This window comes from Felis catus, chromosome E2, assembly GCF_018350175.1.
Source record: "Felis catus isolate Fca126 chromosome E2, F.catus_Fca126_mat1.0, whole genome shotgun sequence".
Taxonomy (NCBI): domain Eukaryota; kingdom Metazoa; phylum Chordata; class Mammalia; order Carnivora; family Felidae; genus Felis; species Felis catus.
Window position 1 is genome coordinate 1,565,968 of NC_058382.1, and position 20,177 is coordinate 1,586,144.

Below are 20,177 nucleotides of genomic sequence, written 5' to 3' on the forward strand. Positions count from 1 at the left end.
AAACGCGGTAAAGCATGGCGTAATGGTTTCAGCCCTCAGTGGAGATGCAAACTTAGGCCTGTGGTCATTGCAGAGGTTTTGAGGAGGGCTCAAAGGGAGAATATGGTTGTATTTGTATTAAAAACTGAATAATTTTTTATGAGGTAGCAATGATTATCTCCTATAGTTCAACATTTGTCCTCAAGGACAATCCCGAAGGAAGGAGATTGTCCAAAGTGCCCCACCTGATGAGAGCACAGTTGTAGTCAGTCCACTGGCAGGATGTGAAATTACACGTGCCTGCATGAATACATCTTCATCCCTTTGGTAAATTCCACCCACTTTTCTTTATAACAACGCTGGACACATTCTCCTAACATTAAACAGTAAGATTCCTTAACCATGTTTGTTTTTTCAGTTTGTCATGAGCTTAACTTGAATGTGTGGCTTTACTGTTTGTTTTAGACCTAAGTCAACCCTTAGAAAACTGCTGAGGTGGACCTGGAGAAGGCCCTCAAAGAGATTTAAAAAAGTGAAAAACCCAGTCAGAGGAAACAATTAAGACTCACCTGGGAAGACAGCACAGCTGTATGATCCCCATCGTGCCTCAGAGAAAATAAAGTAAAACAGATCAGGATCAAGGGAAGTGAGCAGAATAGATGTCTAAAATGACATGAAGAAGGGGCGCCTGGGTGGCTCAGTCGGTTGAGCGTATGACTTCGGCTCAGGTCATGATCTTGCAGTCTGTGAGGTCGAGCCCCACATTGGGCTCTGTGCTGACAGCTCGGTGCCTGGAACCTGCTTCGGATTCTGTGTCTCCCTCTCTCTCTGCCCCTCCCCCACTCATTCTCTCTCTCTCTCTCTCTCTCTCTGTCTCTCTCTCTGTCAAAAATAAATCACTAAAAAAAATAAAAATAAAAAAAATAAAATGACATGAAGAAAAGGCTTTTTTTTCTTTAAACTGAATCTTCTCTCACCACTCTTACTCAACATAGTACTGAACATCCTAGTTAGAGCAATTAGGCAACACAAAGAAATTAACAGGTATCCAAATGAAAAGAAAATAAAACTGTCATCATATACATTTATATATATATAATTGCTCTAACTAGGGTGTGTGTGTGTGTATATATATATATATATATATATATATATATAATGGGATCAAGACCAACACTTAACCGACTCACGCCCCCAGATGATAGATTCTTATACACTGAAAATCCCAGAGACTCAACTAAAAACTGTTGGATCTAATCAGTATAAAGTTGCAGGATGTGATCAACACATACAGATCAGTTGCATTTTTTATACGATAACAGTGAAACATCTGGGGAAATAAAAAGCTGTCTCATTCTAAATGGCATCAAAAACAATAAAATACCTAGGAATAAGTTTAACCATGTAAATGAAAGATCTGTACAATGAAAACTATGAGATTCTATTGGAAGAAGTAAGACCCAATGGAAAGACACAGTGTTCAGAGACTGGAAGAATACTGGTAAAAATGTCCATGTCACCCAAAAGCTATCTATAGATTTAACTCAATCCCTATCAAAATTCCAATGGCACTTTTCCCAGGAACAGAAGAAACAACCTTAAAATTTGTATGGAACCACAAAAGTTCCTAATAACCAAGGCAATCATGAGAAAGAGCAGGTAGCATCACATTTCCTGATTTCAAACTATACTACAAAGCTATAGTAACCAAAACAGTATGGAATTGGCATTAAAAACAGACCCACCCCAATGGAACAGAAGAGATTCAAAATCCCACAGATATGGTCAACTAATATTTGATGAGAGCCAAGAACATCCAATAGGGAAAAGAGAGTCTTTCCAACAAATGGTATTGGAAAACTGGATAACTGCATGCAGAAAAATGAAATTGGACTCCTTACCCCACTCACAAAAATTAACTTGAAATGGATCAAAGACCTAAACATAAGACCTGATGCTACAAGATTCTGAGAAGAAAAAGGAAGCTCCAAAACGGTGGTTCTGGCAGTGATTTTTTTGGCTATGACACCAAAAGCACAAAGAAAAGAAAAAAGCAACAAGTGGGACTACATCAAATTTAAAAGCTTCTACATCGCAAAAGAACTAAAAAAATAAAAAAAGACAACCTATGGAATGGGAGAGAATATTTGCAAACCATGTACAGACAAGGGGTTAATATCCAAAATTTTATAAAGAATTCATATAACTTGGGGCACCTGGATGGCTCAGTTGGTTAAGCGTCTGACTTAGGCTCAGGTCATGATCTCACAGTTAGTGGGTTTGAGCCTCATGTCGGGCTCTGTACTGATAGCTCAGAGCCTGGAGTCTGCTTCAGATCCTGTGTGTGTCTCTCTCTGGCCCTCTCCTGCTTGTGCTCTGTATCTGTCTCTCTCTCAAAAATAAACACATTAAAAAAAAGAACTCCTACAACTCAGTAACAAAAAAAATCTGATTAAACCACGGGCAGAGGAACCACACAGACATTTTTGCAAAGACATCCAAATGGCCAAAAGGCACAGGAAAAGGTGCCTATTATCACTAATCAGGGAAACGCAAATCAAAACCAGAATGTGGTATCACCTCACACCTGTCAGAATGGCTAGTATCACGAGGACAAGAGATTAAATGTCAGCAAAGATGTGGAGAGAAGGGAACATTTGTGCACTGTTGGTGGGACTGTAAACTGGTCTGGTCACTTTGAAGAACAGTATGAAGCTTCTTCAAAACTTTAAAAATAGAACCACCATAGGGTCCAACAGTCCCACTTCTGGGTATATACATAACCAAGGGAAATGAAAACAAGATCTCAGAGATATCTGTACTCCCATGTTTATTAACATTGTACACGAGAGACAAGATGTAGTGACAGCTTAAGTGTCCATCAAAGGATGAATATGTGGTATATATTCACAGTGGAATGTTATTCAGCCATTAGAAAAAAGGAAATGCTGCCATTTCTGACAATACAGATGGGCCTTGGGGACATTACGCTAGGTGAGATAAGTCAAACACAGGAAGACAAATACTGTATTTTTTATACGAAGATTCTTAAAAGAAAAACAAAAAACTCTGAACTCAAATAAGAGAGTGGAATGATGGGTTACCAAAGGCTTGGCAGGGGACAGGGAGATGTTGTTTAAGGGCACATAATTGCAGCTACTAAGTAACTCCTGGAGATTTAACACACGGTACAGGGGTTACAAGGAACAAAACTGTATTACAAACATTAAACTTGGCAAGAGACTAGATGTGAACTGCTCCCACCACTAGGAACACAGGATACAGGATACCACCAGGATACAGAGGTTAATGTTACAATGGCAATCACGTCGCAATATAAATTCAACAAGATCAATGTTGAACACCTTAAACTTACATGTTATATGCCAATTATGTGATCTGTCAATTATATCTCAATACAGAATAAATGAAAAAATAACTTTAAATGGTCTTAAATGGTGCAGTAAAATGTACCCATTCATATATTTGTTCTTCGCTCCTTAGATATGAGATAATTTTAGGTAACAATATTTTTAGTATTCTAATTTCTTTTAAGTTTTTAAGTGCTTCATAAATCAAGACTTCACATTTATCACAAAGACTTATGACCCTTAATGATTAAGTAGGGTTTTTTTTTTTTTTAACAAAAAAGGATTTCAGTAAATATTTGCAGAGCTGCACCAAGTGTCCAGCTCTCCTGACACGGAATGGCCGGGAGTGTATTAAGTCAGGTGGTGGGGGGAGGCCCCTTCACCTCGCCCATACTGCTCCCACCTGCCCCCCCTAAAACTGCTAACAAATTGTCATGGGTTTGGCAGGGAAACCTGAAAGAAACCACATGTACTCCTTTTTCTGTCACATCTACCTCTTTTCTTTCTCTTCCCTTATGCCTTTGCTCTCTTTTTTAAAATACTCTGGAATCACTCTTCAGGGCATACTGAAACCAAGCTAGGGCTGAAGGCTTTGTAATTACACAGCAACTGCTGGTTTTCTCGCCTTTATAAGTTCTTATTCATAGAGTATGGTCCTAGCCGGGTGGATCATACAACAGTAAGTGATGAACCGCTTCAGAAGACCTTCTCACAACGATGACACTTACGGGGTTTCTCTTTGGTATAATTTTTCAGATGCTTGGCAGGAGGTTTCCTCTGGCAAAGAGTTTCCTCAGGACTTACATTCAAAAGGCTTCTCCTCAGTATGAGTTCTCTGGTGCTGACTGAGGGAAGTCCATTTGCAAAAGGCTTTCCCACATGTCTGACGCTCACAGGGTTTCTCCCCAATACGAATATTTAGGGGGCGGGGGGAGCGATGAATGAAGGCTGAGCGTACATCCACATTCACTGTGTTCACAAGGTTTTCCCCACTGTGACTCCTTGTGCTGACTTCGGGAAAAGAGGGCACAGAAGGCTCTCTGATCTTCACACTCCAAGGGTTCTCCTGCAGTGTGGACTCTATCATGCCAGAAATAAAAGTGGTGACTGGAGGCCTTTCCACAGCACTGCATTCAGGGCTTCTCTCCTGGGAAAACACTTATGTGATCAGCAAGAGAACAGCGGTCACAAGAGGCTTACCCCCTCACTTTGTACTTGAAGACACTTTCTCTTGGGTGGGCTAAACTATTCTGGACAAAAGTGGAGCTGTCCCCGATTCTCTTCCGTTCCTGGCATTCTTAAGGCTTCTCCCAGAGTGAATCTGCCTGTGCCACGGGAGGTCTGGCCCGCAGCTGAAAGCCCTACTGCACTTGGAAACTCTCCCATGGCTTCACTTGAGGTAAACCCTCAAGTGCTCACTGAGGCCTGCCTTCTCGAGAAAGGCTTTCTCACGTTCAGTGCAGTCCCGGGCTTCCCTTCAGCATAACTGCTGTTGCCAAACAACACGCCACCATCTGTTGAACCTTCCTCTCGTAGATTCTTCCCATAGACCACCGATGGTTTGCGTGGACAGTGTGAGTGGTTCACGGAAGGCGCCCCACTGAGACTTGCTCCCGTGAAAGCCTCGAAGGCAGATTAGCTGTGCTCGGAGCTCACCTTCCCCGGGAGACTCTCCATGTGGCTCAAGTACCTCTCCGCTGGCCCTCGTTGTTCCCCGTTCACCCCAACCATGAGCCCCATGAGATGCTCTGAGTCAACCAAGCCTGGAGTGAGGCTGCCTCCCACAAGCGGAAGGCTTTATGGTCTCAGGTTGTGCTTTCTTGCCTAAAGGAAATCGGATACACAAAAGGCCCCCCACGCTCAGGGCCCAGTGTGGTTTCTCCCCACCGTGAAGGGCCTGGTGCTGGACAAGTCCACAGCTGACCACAGAGTTCCTCCCACCCTCCCTGCAGGTAAGGGCCTTCTTCGCCCCATGGCATCTGCTGACCTTCACAAATCAGGCCAGGCTCCTTACTTTCTAAAAAAATTTTCTCCACTCCACTGCTTCTGCATCTGGTCAAGACTTATACTACCCAGAAGTCTCTCCTACAGGGAGTCTTGCGCTGGTGTTGCCGTGTTGCCCAGACGGTGTTCCCTGTGGCTCAGCCAGGTGCAAAGATGTCTGTCAAGAATGGGCCACATGTGTCACAGGGGTGAGCCTTTCGGGGGGAAGGACCTGCCTGGGGAGTTCTCATCTGTGACACCGACTGATGGGGAGCATCAGAAGGTGCAGCCTCATCCTTCACTGCATGCCGACAGCCTGATGGAAGATAAATGCCGGTGAAGTGCAGGTTTAATTGGTGGCCTGTGGCACCCCATAACAAATGTGTGTCTGATGCAACCAGGAAGTAGTCCATGGGGCCGCTGGCACGACAGGGGAGCCAGAATCAGGATGAGGAAGGGCAGCTGTGTGCCGCGGGTCTCTAAAGGTCAGAGAATGAAAGAGACCACACAGGGAGAGGGGACAAGGATGGATGGAGTATAGGATAAGGAGAGGCAGGGGCTCCAAACCACTCCCCTGCCAGTGGTCGTCCGGCAAGGCCTTGTTCCTTGTGACGGTGAGTGCTGTGCAAAAGGGTCTGTCCCAGGCCAGAAAATTCTGGTTGGAATGGAATACTTTGTTTTCAAGGAAAACTGAAAGATATGAGCACAACTCACGACCCGTTAAAAAAGAGCCAATGCCGCAAAGCACTGCATGGAGCACCAAGAGGGGAAAAGGTGTGGAGATGGGAAGGGCGGGGGACCAACAGGTGACTGAGGACAGAGTAAAAGCGATAAGTGGGCAAAGTGTCAAAAACGGGGAAGAAAAAGCGGGATGAGGTCAGCCGCTGGTTGTGGCATCAGAACGCTAGGAGAGACAGCACAGGTTGCTGGTAGAAGGCGAAGCCAGCCCTGATGCGACCATTCCCGTGGCTTCCACTCACCGGGGCCGGGCCTCCTTCAGGTCTTCTCTGCTGTAGTTGCCACTGCGTCTACCTTCTCAGGCACCCTGCATTCCCCTCTGGCTGCATTTGGGAAACAACATGGGTCCTGGAAACTGCAAGTCCTACGGGGAAAGAAGAGCTGGTTGAGTGGCTAGCAGTACCCACGGTGACCCTCTCCAGAAGGAAGAAAATTAAGTATTTAAAAAACAATCTTTGACACAGTCTTGCAGGAACAGCTCACTGTTCTTCACAAGGAGTGACCACACAGTGCCTGCGATTCTTGAAGAGTCAGGCCCCAGGAAATGTCAATTAGAGGAAGCGGGCAGACTCTGGGCAGACTCTGAGAGATCAGGGATTTGGGTAATCACCCGGCCAAGGTGTGGCCAGGCCTTATTTGTTGGGCAGAATACAAGACTCCTCACCCCCAAACCCTTCATTTCAAAGCTTTAGGACAGAAGAGGCTAGGGCTGCTCTAAGAGAAGAGGAAACAGTGTTCATTGCCCAGCTCTGGTACCCATACCACCTAGTCCAGGGAGCTAAGGAAAGGGATCATGCCATGATGGTACTGTCAGACAGAAAGCTGCCCTCTGGGGAAAAAGGGAAGAGCAAAACTCAGCCCAGGAAATTGGGAATCATACCTACCCCCAGGTATCCATGTCCCTGTTAGGTCTTTCCAGCCGAGCATGGGCTGAACCTAAAAATTCCTTTTTAATGAACAGATTATGGCAAAAATGATAGGATGTCACTTCTGAGAATAAGTTACAAAAATACCAGCCTCTATATTGGATGCTGTCTTTTGCTCATGGGAATCAGCTGCTCTGTGGTGATCTACTTATGGAGAAGACATCATAGCAAGAGACTGAGGGAGGGTTCGGGACAAAAGCCAACAAGAACATGACTAATTAGTCCAACAGCCTCCTGCTCGTATGCATGACCTTGACAGGAGGTTCATCTCCAGTTGAGCCTTCAGATGAGACAGCAGCCCTGGAGAGTCTGACAACAAGGTTATGAAAGACCTTGAGCTAAAGATACCCACGTGAGATATGCCTGATTTCTGACTCACAGAAACTGGGAGATAATACACGTTTGTCATCATCCCACTAACCTCTGGGATAATTTGCCACATAGCAACAGATAACCACAGCAGGGCCTTACCCAGTGAGGACACAAGTGCAAAGTTCTCCAGCATCACATCACGGTACAGGAGTCTCTGAGCCTCCTCAAGGAGCTCCCACTCCTCCCGGGAGAAGTACACGAACACATCCTCAAAGGTCACACAGCCCTGTCGTGATGGGGGGACAGTTGAGCCACAGGCAAGAGGACTCCCCAGTCAATCCACTCACACGACCACCCCGGTCCCTCTCCTCCCAGCTCCCGACTCAGAGGAGACACCAGGTCTTGGCGCCACTAGTGCCTGCTCTCTTCTCACGTCCCTCTGATCAATGTGTGCAGAGAGCCAGGCAGGTGGACAGGTGGGTACTGGGTAAGCTCTGGACGCCAAACACTCGTGCTGGCCAGTTCTCCTGGTGTCCTCCAGACCATGCCTCCCAGACACAACCAAACTTGGGCTCAGCCTTCTCCCAGAAGCCCCCACTACTAGGGCCTCAGGACTCTCAGTTCATTTCTTCTCTCGCTTCCAGTCTCCACCATCGAGTGACGTCTGCGTCAGCCCCCCTCTCCTCAGCTCCAAACTTGCAGCAGAGAGGCGCAGCCTCCCGGCCTGCCATTCCACTGCTCTCTGCTCCCAAAAGACACAACGGAGGCTCTGTTCACTCCCAGCTCAACCCCACGTCCAAGTTCCCCATTCCCTTGCGCCTGCTCCCGTGACTGGGTCGCCCTTCCAGTGTTATTCCCTGGGCCGTCCGTAACCGGAACACACGCGCCCTAGATCAGGATCCTGGGCCAGAGGGCCCTCCTCCAGGGACTCCACGACCGAGAACCGGGGGAGATAAGGCAGAGCCTCACCGCCACCATCGGCCACAAGGAGGAGCGGTGACCGTGAGGGTGACCCTTCACTCACCTGCGCCGGATTCATCCGTGCTGCCGCCCCTGCCACCACCGGGGGACCGGGTGGGCCAAGCGGGACCCTGAGAGGGGGGTGACCAGTGCGGGTCCCGAAGGCTTAGCCTGGGCGGGGTCGCCTGCAGCTGCTTGTCGCGCTCCGAGCCTCGCTAGACGACGGTGTAAGTGCTCGCAAGGCTCGGGCCGCCGCCTTCGGGGACCTCGGCGACGGAGCGCGGGGGCGGGGGCCGGAGAAGGCGCAGTCCCTGCGGCGCCCGTCCCACAGCCGGGCACAGTCTAGGGGAGATGGAGCCGATGCCCGGGCGTCACGACTTGCACAGGGCGCGGGGGCGGTCCCCGCAACGTCACTCTACCGCCCGGCGCGGCCCCGAGTGGCCCGGCGTGCGCCCCAGTCCACGTGGTCGTGGGCCGACCAGCCGCCGCTCACTGAGGGATGCGCTCCTGCGGCGCGACCGGAAGTCCCGCCCCGACCCCGCAGGAAACGCCCCTCCCGGGCGTCTGCGGCCCCTTCCCCAGGGCGGAAGCGCGCAGCACCCATTTCTGGGTAACGTAGTTTGCGCGCGCGCGCCACTTCCTGTCCCCACGGCAACGACAAGGGCCTGCAGGAACGCGCCGGGAATAGAGCCCCAGGTTTCCCAGTAAAGAAAAGCGCCCCAATTCCTGTGGGCGAGGGGCGAGGCCTCGTCCCCAGGAACTGGCGTCGCGGGACCAGGGGACCTCTCCGTGGCCCGCCGCGACCCGATGTGTCAGAAACTGCGAACGGGGATCAGCGCTGTCTTAAGGATCCTGCCGCGGTGCCCAGGTTTGAGAACCACAGCTCTACCGTGACGAGATTGGGCACTAAGTCTCTCGGAACTTGAAGTGCCTGTCACGCGGTTAGTGCTCAGTAAGTACCTAGTATTGTCATTGTCGTTACCATTAACACGCTGCAGAGGGAGGCGCGGTCGGGGTCGCCTCTTCGTAGGATCCTTGGCATTGCTCATGGAAACAGAAAATACAAGGACTTCTTGACTCGCAAAGCAGCCTCACAGGTCTTGATGACAAATTTTACATAAAAGCACAGATTTGAACTATTTGGCTTATTTCGTTATTTTTTAAAGAACGCGGCAGGAGGGTTTCGTAAACTACAGGGAGGCACGTTGCCCAAGACGCGCATTATTACAGGTCTCATGATTCAGATCTAGGGAACATCATGACCCACTGCTGTCAGGCCTAAGTGGAGGGCGGAGTTGACATGGTCTCACGTTTGTGGCGTGACTTTCATCTAGTTCACAGTACCCAGGACCGCTGTCTCTCCCCCGTTGTGCCCTTCCGACACTCAGGGCAGGTAGGCCCAGGTACAGATATGATTATGAAGCTCAGGGGCTTCAGGTCCTTATCAAAACATCCTCACCAGCAGCCCATCACCTGAACTTGCAGTTCCCAAAGAAGCACTAAATCCTGGGGGGGTGTGAAATATAAGACCCCTGAGGATATCCCCAGAATTGTGCACAAATGTGAAAACGATTTCACAGTTGCTTCTGTGTATATTCAGTTGGTCACAGCTCATTCACATGGTCTCAACATAAGTGTAAGGAAAGCTGAGATACATCCCAGGTGTCCAGGCAGAGAAAATGGGATTAGTAAGCATCCAACCGCCTTCTGTCACAATCCATCAATTTGGTCACCAGATACATATTTTTATATTGCTCCTATGCATTCTATACTGTCACTCTTTTATTATTCCAACAACTCAAACCCCATCTAAATACTGAAACCATCTCACTGATACACTCTCTACTGTGTGTTGTTCTTTGCATCAGTTTCAAACATTATTCCTTAACACCAGGAAACTATCAACACAAAGTAAATTACTTCCACTCACATCCAGTGTATGGTGGGTCAGGAACACATGGAAAGACACAGTGAAGGTGCCAAAAACAATCATCCACATAGATTTTTTTTTTAATTATTTTTTTTAACGTTTTATTTATTTTTGAGACAGAGACAGAGTATGAACAGGGGAGGAGCAGAGAGAGAGGGAGACACAGAATCTGAAACAGGCTCCAGGCTCTGAGCCATCAGCCCAGAGCCCGACGCGGGGCTTGAACTCACAGACCGTGAGATCATGACCTGAGCCGAGGTCAGACGCTTAACCGACCAAGCCACCCAGGCGCCCCCACATAGATTTTTATACTCCCAATTGTGTTTTTCAAGAAAGAGCCTGAAATAAGACTGTATGAGGCCTAAAATGAAAAATTTAATAGAAAACTAACCCACACAAAATGAATCTTGAAGTTTACATTTAAAATTTGATCAAAGGGGGCACGTGAGTGGCTCAATCAGTTAAGCATCCAAATCTTGGTTTTGGCTCAGGTCATGATCTCACAGGTTTTTTTTTTTTTCCGTTAAAGTTTATTATTTTGAGAGAGAGAGATGGCACACAAGGTGGGGAGGGGCAGAGAGAGAGAGGAACGGAGGGAGGGAGAAAGAGAATCCCAACCAAGAATGATCTCACAGTTCTTGAGTTCGAGCCCTGCATCTGGCTCTCACTGACAGTGCGAAATCTGCTTCAGAGCCCCCTTCTCTCTCTGCCCTCTCCCTGCTTTCTTGTTCTCTGTCTCAAAATAAACTCTTAAAAAAAAAGAAACATTAAAGCTTGATCAAAGGAAAGTGATGCCAGGTGAAAGGTGTGCACTGACAAAGGAATGAAGATCCAGGAGAAAGATGATCTGTGAATTAATACAATTACTCACTAACTGTATAACACATGAACAACATCTCCTTTTTGAGTAAAATGATAGAATGACAATGCAATCCTCAATAATATCCTTTATATTGTGCAAGAGAAGGGGAAATGTATTAATGCTATATTCTGTTGTTAGACATGTTTTATAATTTTTAGCTTAAAGACGAATAAAATAGGACCAGATACATTCCCAACTGACAGCAAAGTTTAGGGGCACCTGGGTGGCTCAGTCGGTTGAGTGTCCACCTTCGGCTCAGGTCATGATCTCACAGTCTGTGAGTTCGAGCCCTGCGTCAGGCTCTATGCTGACAGCTCAGAGCCTGGAGCCTGCTTTGGATTCTGTGTCTCCCTCTTTCTCTGCCCCTCCCCCATTCACTCTCTCTCCTTCAAAAATAAATAAACATTAAAAAAATTTTTAAAGCAAAGTTTAGAATGCAAATAGTCTGTACAAATTTTTTTTTTTAATTTTTTTTTCAACGTTTTATTTATTTTTGGGACAGAGAGAGACAGAGCATGAACGGGGGAGGGGCAGAGAGAGAGGGAGACACAGAATCGGAAACAGGCTCCAGGCTCTGAGCCATCAGCCCAGAGCCCGACGCGGGGCTCGAACTCACGGACCGCGAGATCGTGACCTGGCTGAAGTCGGACGCTCAACCGACTGCGCCACCCAGGCGCCCCAGTCTGTACAAATTTTTAAAAGAAAGTATAAGTAACAGAACTGAAGCAAAGATAAGCACAAAACTGGAAGATGAATTTGAACCCAAACATACCAGCTATCACATGAAATGAGTATGGAATAAATGTTTGAATTAGTAATTTTTGGTGGGTTGAAAAATATCTGGCAATATTCAGTTTATAAGTCATACTTGTAAGATAAGATGTTATAGAGATAGGTGAAATAAGTTTGGAAATATATACCTTACAATTATTAAGTTAAAAACACACAAAAATGTGTTTGTATCTGAAAAATAGATACAAAGAAAAAAACGTCAACTGGGAGACATACTTTAAATTATTTAAAATTTTTCTTATTAAGTTTATTTTTGAGAGCACAAGTGGGGGGGGGAGGGGCAGACAGTGAGGGAGAGAGAGAGAGAATCCCAAGCAGGCTCTGCACTGTCAACATAGAGCCTGATGTGGGGCTCGAACTCATGAACTATGAGATCATGACCTGAGCTGAAGTTGGATGCTTAACTGACTGAGCCACCCAGGCACCCCTGTATACAATTCTTAACATCATTTCAAACCACATAGTTTGAAACAACAATCGTACTGTAAGAATAGAGTTAAATCTTGGATATTCTCCTACGTTATCTCAGTAACTGATTTTTAAAAGGCAGGCGTAACATTGTAAGGTTGCCTTAGATTCACACACCAAGGTGGACAAATCTGGCCTGATGGATACATAAAGAACTGCAGACATAGACTACAGGATGTTTGCTTTTTAGCACAAAGGGTGTATAAAACTGACGATACAGGGGCCCCTGGGTAGCTCAGTTGGTTAAGCACCCAACTCTTGATTTAGGCTCAGGTGATGATCTCACAGTCGTGAGATTGATCCCCACGTGGGGCCCTACACTGGGAGATTCTCTCTCCCTCTGCCCCTTCCCCACTTGTGCACACACTCTCTATTGCAAATTAAGAGAAAAACCAACTGACTATATAGCATAATTAAAAAAAAAATCTCTTCAACTTGCATGGAATGAAATAAAGAATGCAATCAGGGTAGAAAATATCTGAAAAAATTTAAACATGTGCTTGGAAAATTAAGTTCCAAAATACTAAATAACCCCTGCCTAAAGAGTGCAAAGATAATACAAATAGAACTATATTTTTTGAAAATAAGGACATCCCCAGTGCCATCTTGACAGAACTTTTGTAAGTAGTCTGATGAACAGTATTCAGACAAGTTAGGAGAAATAGATGGGGTCTACCCTTGAGTATGGGTTTGGGTTAGTCAGTGGACTTCTCTGCACTTAAGTTTTCTTATCACATGGAAGGGGTCTCTGTGGTTCTTTAAAATGCTCAATGTCTATTATTCAAAGCATACTTTTGTTTTAAAATTATTATAGAACAGAGGGCACCTGGATGGCTCAGTCAGTTAAGCATCCAACTCTTGGTTTTGGCTCAGGTTTATGAGATCAAGCCCCACATTGGGCTCTGCACTGACAGCAAAAGAGCCTGTTTGAGATTCTTGCTCTCTGCCCCTCCCCCACTTGCACTCTCTCAAAAATAATTAAAAAATATACAATTATTATAGAATATTCAACTTGAAGCTTTACTTTACAGTATACCAAAAATGATGACATCCCTACATGTTCTCGTGAGGTGAAATTAATGAATTCCATTAAAAGGAGCACCATTTAATGTGTATAATTAAAGGATGATGAGACAGATATACATTCATCCCCCAAATCTTTAAAAATAAAAGAATAATATATCCAGGTAATACAAAAAAGCATCTGTAAAGCATTATTCCATTCATATACATTTCAAAATCAGACAAAAATAAACACCATTTGCAATACACATTTAAGTTGTTAAACTCAAAGAAAAGAGAATGAGTAAAGCAAAATTCCGGATGGTGTTCTCTGAAATGAAGGACAGGATTTGCAATCTCGTGGGTTCATACCTGGCATGCTATGATTGCCATGTTCCATTTTTCACTGGGGGGAGGGGACGCATTAGTATTAATTTATTGCATTGATATTTTTTCCTCTTTTTCATACATGTGTAATTCAATGAGATTAAATGGGCAAACCTTAAAAGTGTAGTTTGAAGTCTCATTTGTGTTTCATGTGCAGCCCCTGGTGTGCAGAGAAAGCATGCCTCGTAACTTCTCAGCACGTATTGGCCTCACCTAAGACTGCACAAACATGACCGCTAGTATGTTATCACCGCGGATTAGGTTTTCCTGGTCATGAACCCATCTACAGAATTCTGCAGGATTACTACCTTGTGTCCAATGTACATCTCCCCTCCGAGCGTTGTTGCGTGGATGCAGCAGTCTTAATCTCTGTGCTTCCCTCCAATGAATGAATGGAAGAAATTAAGCTCCTTAGAGATAACTATCATCCGAATTATTTCCAGTTCATGATTATTATGAAATTGTTACAAACTTTTGTGTATAGACATTTTGGTGTAAAAAGCGCTTGTTCCTAATAGGTATGCCCCAAAGTGATTAGCTTGGTTATAAAATGTTTAAAAGTACTGTAAAATCTTTACCTCAGACCATATATAAGTATTAACTCAAAATGGGCCTAGACCATAACGTAATTATGAAAACCATAAAATGTCTAGAAGAAAGTATAACTCAAAGTTTTGCAACCTTGCATTGGACAAGCTCCCAAAATTAGAGAGTTTGACACAAAAAGGACACATCAAACAAACAAAAAACAATGAATTATTGATTACATTAAGGTTAAAAACATCTGTTCATCAAAAGACACCACTAAAACAAAGAGATAAGCCAACAATTGAGAGAAACTACTTGCAAAACACACATCTGATAAAGGAGTAGCATCCAGAATATTAAAACAAATTCTGACAAACCATGTTAGAAAAAAATAAAAAAAAAATTTTTAACGTTTACTTACTTTTGAGAGACAGAGAGCAACAGAGCACAAGTAGGGGAGGGGCAGAGACAGAGAGAGAGACACAAAATCTGAAGCAGGCTCCAGGCTCTGAGCTGTCAGCACAGAGCCTGATGTGGGGCTTGAACCCATGAACCATGAGATCGTGACCTGAGCCGAAGTTGGACGCGTAACTGACTGAGCCATCCAGGTGCCCTGGAAAAAATTTTATTAAAAAAAATTTTTTTTACATTTATTTATTTTTGAGAGAGAGAGAGAGAGAGAGAGAGAGAGAGAGAGAGAGAGAGAGAGAGCGCGCGCCTGAGCAGGGGAGGGGCAGAGAGAGAGGGAGACATAGAATCAGAAGCAGGCTCCACACTCCGAGCTGTCAGCACACAGCCTGATGTGGGGCTTGAACCCATGAACCGTGAGACCGTGACCTGAGCCAAAGTCGGATGATTAACCGACTGAGCCACCCAGGCGCCCCTGGAAAAAATTTTCTAATGGGCAAAGAAAGGATTTGATCAAGCAACCAAAGATCTATGAATGACCATTGAACAGGTGCTCAGTATCATGAGTCATTCTGGCAATGCCACCTAAAACTATACTACAGTAATGAAGCACCTGCTAGAATTGCTAAAATTAAAAAGACCAACAATACCAAGTGCTGCTGAGGATGCAGAACAGCTAGCATTCCCATACACTGTTGGCGAGAACGCCAACTGGGACGGCCATTTCAGAGAACGACTGGCAGTTCCCTACACAGGCAGCTGTACATGTGCTACAGGACACTGCACTCCTCCAGTTATGCAAGTGAAAATGTCTCCTACCAAACATCTATTGAAATATTCAGGGAAGTTTTGTTCACAATAGTCCAAAACATGGAAATGTTTTCCATAAACTGGAAATGGATGAAGAAATTATAGCACATACAGAAAACAAGAGACTACTTGGTTTTATGTAAAAGAAATAGAAACAACATGGCTGAATCTTAAAATACCTGAAAAAAAAAAAGACCACATATTAAGTGATTCCATTCATTTGGTATTCTAAAAAAAACCAGATCAGTGGCTCCTAAGGCTGGGGTTTTGGAGAGGGATTGGACTACATGAAGGAACGCTTGGGAGTAATGCAAGTATTTCACATCTTGATGGTGATGATGGTCACAAAACTGTATATATATTTTTCAAAATTAATCAAGATATATTCTTTAAAAATTTTTTTAATGTTTATTGATTTTTTGAGAGAGACACACAGAGAGCAAGTGGAGGAGGGGCAGAGAGATAAAGAGGAAGACACAGAATCCAAAGCAGGCTCCAGGCTCTGAGCTGTCAGCAGAGAGCCTGACGTGGGGCTCCAACCACAAACTGTGAGATCATGACCTGAGCCAAAACCAAGACACGGATGCTTAACCAACTGAGCCACCCAGGCGCCCCAAGATATATTCTTAAAAGTGAGATGATTAAATGCAAATTACACTTCAATACATTTTTTAAATAAATAAGGGATATTTAAAGTTTAAGATAACGTGATTCAGTTCAGATACTTCCCTAGACTTGTCCAAAAGAACAAGGAAAGAATGTAAAGAAAGTATGCAAGAAAGCAGTACAAATTTTGTTCTATGGTACGTGAAAATTTTGGGAGAAAGACTTAGAAAAGAGAATGGCAAAAAAAAAAAAAAAAAGAAAAGAAAATGGCATATCATTTTATAGGCTGAACATATTAACATCACAAGGGGAAAGCTGCAGAGAGCCATGGTGTGGGGGCAGGTAGCACAGAACCCACGGGGAAATGCACACTGGGGTTGCCATGTTGTAGGAAGAATAACACAAAATTTCACCTGAGGTTCCTTTCATCAGTGAGAAGCAGTGGAGTGGAGGTCCAGAAATGGTGATAACAAAGCCAGAAAATAGTGTTCATCTGAATAGCTGAATTCTTCAGATATTTTAGCTTACTTTACGAACATCTAGGATTTCACCCGTGTAGAGAAGAGCTGCTTGAAGAAAATGGGTCAGAAAAGATGATGATAAGGGCAGGTATTTGGTGGAGAAAGCAAGTATGTTCAAGCAGTAAATATAAAAATTGGAACCCCGAGAGAAGGCTAAAATGATGCTGAAAAACATGAACACACTTGGAAGTGAGGAGTAGGCAGAGGTTTGTGGGGTGGGGGATATGGGGATCCAGGCTTTTCCAGAATTCCCCCACAGCCTGAAGCAGCTCAAAATGTGGGGCTTACAATTACCCTGGGTCTAGGGTCTGGTATGGCTGCTGCCACAGAATGGGGCAAGCAGGGGGCTTTTGGGGGAGTGTGGAGTAGTGTCTACACGTGAGAGTGGGAAAACGAAAACTGGGGGAGGACAGCAAATGTGGAAACAGAACTTGTTCCTTTAGATATTTTATGGCAGAAAACCGTGAGAGGATTACTGGGGCCTGGGGGTATACCTGAGACATGAGCTTGGAATGCACAGGAGTGAGGGCAGGCAGGGAGACGGACAAGGGGGAAGGCCCTACGATTTCCATTAGTGAGGGGGCTGACGTCACGGGCAAGTGTGGCTCCTTCCTGCTGGGGACCCTCTGGTAAGACTTGTGGGAAAGTGGGTTATATAGGGAACGGGGGAACCAACAGTGTTGGCTACAGAAACTCCCTTGCAAGACCTCAGTCCATTTGTGTCTACACTGGGATCGCATCTTCAGTGTGATGGCCAGCTGGCGTTGGCAGATCAAGTAATCAATACACCTTTATAACGGTATCTGCAGAGGCCCTTTTGGCAGAGAAGTTAATACCATACCCAGAAATAACTATCAATCCCAGTAAAGACGAATCACTTCCCCACAGTAAGAAACAGACCTGATGTAAGCAATCTGCCACCAAGTGGCAGTTTGGTCTCCTAGAGAATGTATCGTATCATGATCTTAGCGTCGGTCTTTGTAACTGGCACGTCAGAGGTTCAGTTAGTGAAGTGGCTATTCCAGTTGTGGGGAGGCGGACGCCATGCTGCAAGGCTCACCTAAAAGCTCCATTTCCGCCACCCCAAGGTGCCAAGACGGGGAAGGCTGACGGCTGAGCCTGGCTAACCTCGACTACTCTGCAATGGGTGCCTGCAGGCGCTGATGGGGAACACACGTATCCCTTCACCGCACCCCCTCTAGTAACTGCGTGCTCCTGTTCCATACAAACATATCACTTGTCTGCTACTCTTGATTCTTCAGTGCTGCTCAACAACCAGACAAGCCATCTGCCACAAAAGTACACATATTGCCTTACTTCAGGCCACCTGTCCTAATGCAAAAGTGATACCCAATTGTCCTGGTCCAAGATCTGGCCACAGAGAGGACTTCTCCACACCAGTATCCTTCGGGGCCACTCTAAGTGAGATGTGATGTATCACCAGTTCCTTTGCAGCCGACCTCCCACTCGCCCCCAAAGAGGAAGGAGATCCATCTGTAACCAAGGCCTGGGCTTTTCCTAATCAACTAGCCAACCAAAGGGGCAAGAGTCTAGTTCCACTTTTGATGTTTGGTTGTTGCCCACTTTTGATCCCCACTGTCCCCTTCTGCACCCCCGCCCCCCCCCCCCAATTTGGGGAACCTGATAAAAAAACCCATAGGCTCCTTCCCTTTGTGCAGCGGGGAGAGCTAAATGTGCACCCTCACCTAGTACCAAAGCCCAAGGAGGTGATCCGAGGTGGGGTTCTGCTTCCACATCCAGGATAGTGTCATGCAAACCCAGGGGAGGAGCTAATCTTCCAACTGCATCCGGAAGCAATGAGGGTGGCTGGCACTTCATTCCCTGCCCCTTCCCCAAAGATGGGTCGACAAATTACTCAAGCCCAACAGACATAAAATGACTGGATAAAACAAATTTAAAAACAACAGAGCCTCAGGGACCTGTGGGGATAATGAAAAAAAGTAACATTCATATTGCTGATGTCCCAGAAAGGAAGCAGAAAGAGTGTGGAGCTAAATACTGGAATAAATAAAGGTTGAAAATCCCCCCAAATTGGCAAAAGGCAATTTCAAAAACCTAAAGAAACCCCAAACAGGATGAACAAAAAATTTCTACACCAGGACACAAAATAATTAAATTTCTCAAAACTAAAGACAGACAAACATTTTAAAAGCAGCTAGAGGGAAATGACATATTATCTGTAGGGGAACAGAATGGCAGATTTCTCACCCGAAACCACAGGAGGTCTGAAGGTAGTGAAGTAACATTTTTCAAGTACTAAGAATTGCCAACCATGAACCCTATATTACATCAAAATTTCTGTCAAGGATGAGGAAATAAAGCCATTCTCAGATGAAAGAAAACAAAGAACGTGTGTCACCAGGAGACCTACCCTGAAAGAATGGCTACAGGAAATTCTCCGAACAGAAAGGAAATGAAACTTTAACAAAAGAGTAAGAAACAGGTAAACTGACTACCCTTCTCATGAGCTTTTAAAAATGTTTGACAGGTGCCCCTGGGTGGCTGTCAGTTGAGCATTGGACTTGGGTTCAGGTCATGATCTCGCGGTTTTTGAGTTCAAGCCCCGTGTGGGGCTTTGTGCTGACAGCTCAGAGCCTGGAGCCTGCTTCAGATTCTGTCTGTCTCTCTCCCCCCCTCCCCCTCCACTTGTGTGCGCGTATGCGTTCTCTCTCTCACAGAAATAATAAATGAATTAACTGAAAAACTAAAAATATTAAAAAAATAAAAATGTTTGACAACTGAAACAAAAATTGTAACATCATTCAATATGGTCCTCAACATGGGAAGAGTAAACACCCAAGACAACTAAAAGAATAGTGAGCGTAAAGGGACCTAATAGAACTAAGGTTTCTACATTGCACTTAACTGGTAAATGTTGTTGAGAGGAGACTGTGATAAATTGCACATGTACATTTTAATACCTAGAGCAACGACTTAAAAATAAAAAGGAAAAAAGAAATATACCCCCAAACCACTATATGTGAATCAAAGCTGAATTCTAAAATATGCCCAGGGACCTAAAAAAAGGCAAGGAACCCTTTGCCCACCCCCACAAATACCAAAACAGCAAAACAAGAACAAGAAACGGGAAAAATTAAAAATCGAAGAAGAAAAATGACATTTAGTCCCAACATGTCAGTAACGACTTCAAGTATAAATGGTCTAACATGCCAATTAAAAGACACACTGTCAAAGTGGTAGGGGAAAAAATGCAGGATCCCTCGTATGCTACCCACAAAAAATTTACCTCAAATGTAACAATATAGGTACGTTAAAATAAAAGAGATGCACAAATATAAACCATATAAATAGTAATAAAAGTCCAGCAGTGGCTATGTTAATACCAGATAAAGTATACTTCACAGCCATGAAAATTAACAGGGACAAAGAGGGATATTAGTTACATAATGATACAAGGGTCAACATACCAAAAAAGATACAGCCATCATAAATGTGTATGCACCAAACAAGAAAACATTCCAACACACAAAGCAAAAGGTAACAGAACAGAAAGAAAGAGACAATTCCACAATTATAGTTGAGGATTTCAATGCTCCTTGTTCAGTGACTGAA

The 20,177-nt window shown here is 44.9% G+C and overlaps 1 long non-coding RNA gene across 2 annotated transcripts; it reads right to left on the bottom strand.

The window, feature by feature from the left end:
• Window positions 1–2,792: 2,792 nt before the first annotated feature.
• LOC109494706 lies at window positions 2,793–8,672 on the bottom strand. 2 transcript variants are annotated; one of them, XR_006590654.1, is made up of 4 exons: window positions 8,334–8,672; window positions 7,469–7,595; window positions 6,314–6,435; window positions 2,793–5,649 (listed from the first exon to the last, which is right to left on the bottom strand). It is a non-coding gene; the product is annotated as an uncharacterized LOC109494706 (long non-coding RNA). The 2 variants fall into 2 exon arrangements; XR_002149705.3 differs by having other exon boundaries at window positions 2,793–6,435; window positions 8,334–8,669.
• Between the last annotated feature and the right edge of the window lie 11,505 nt (window positions 8,673–20,177).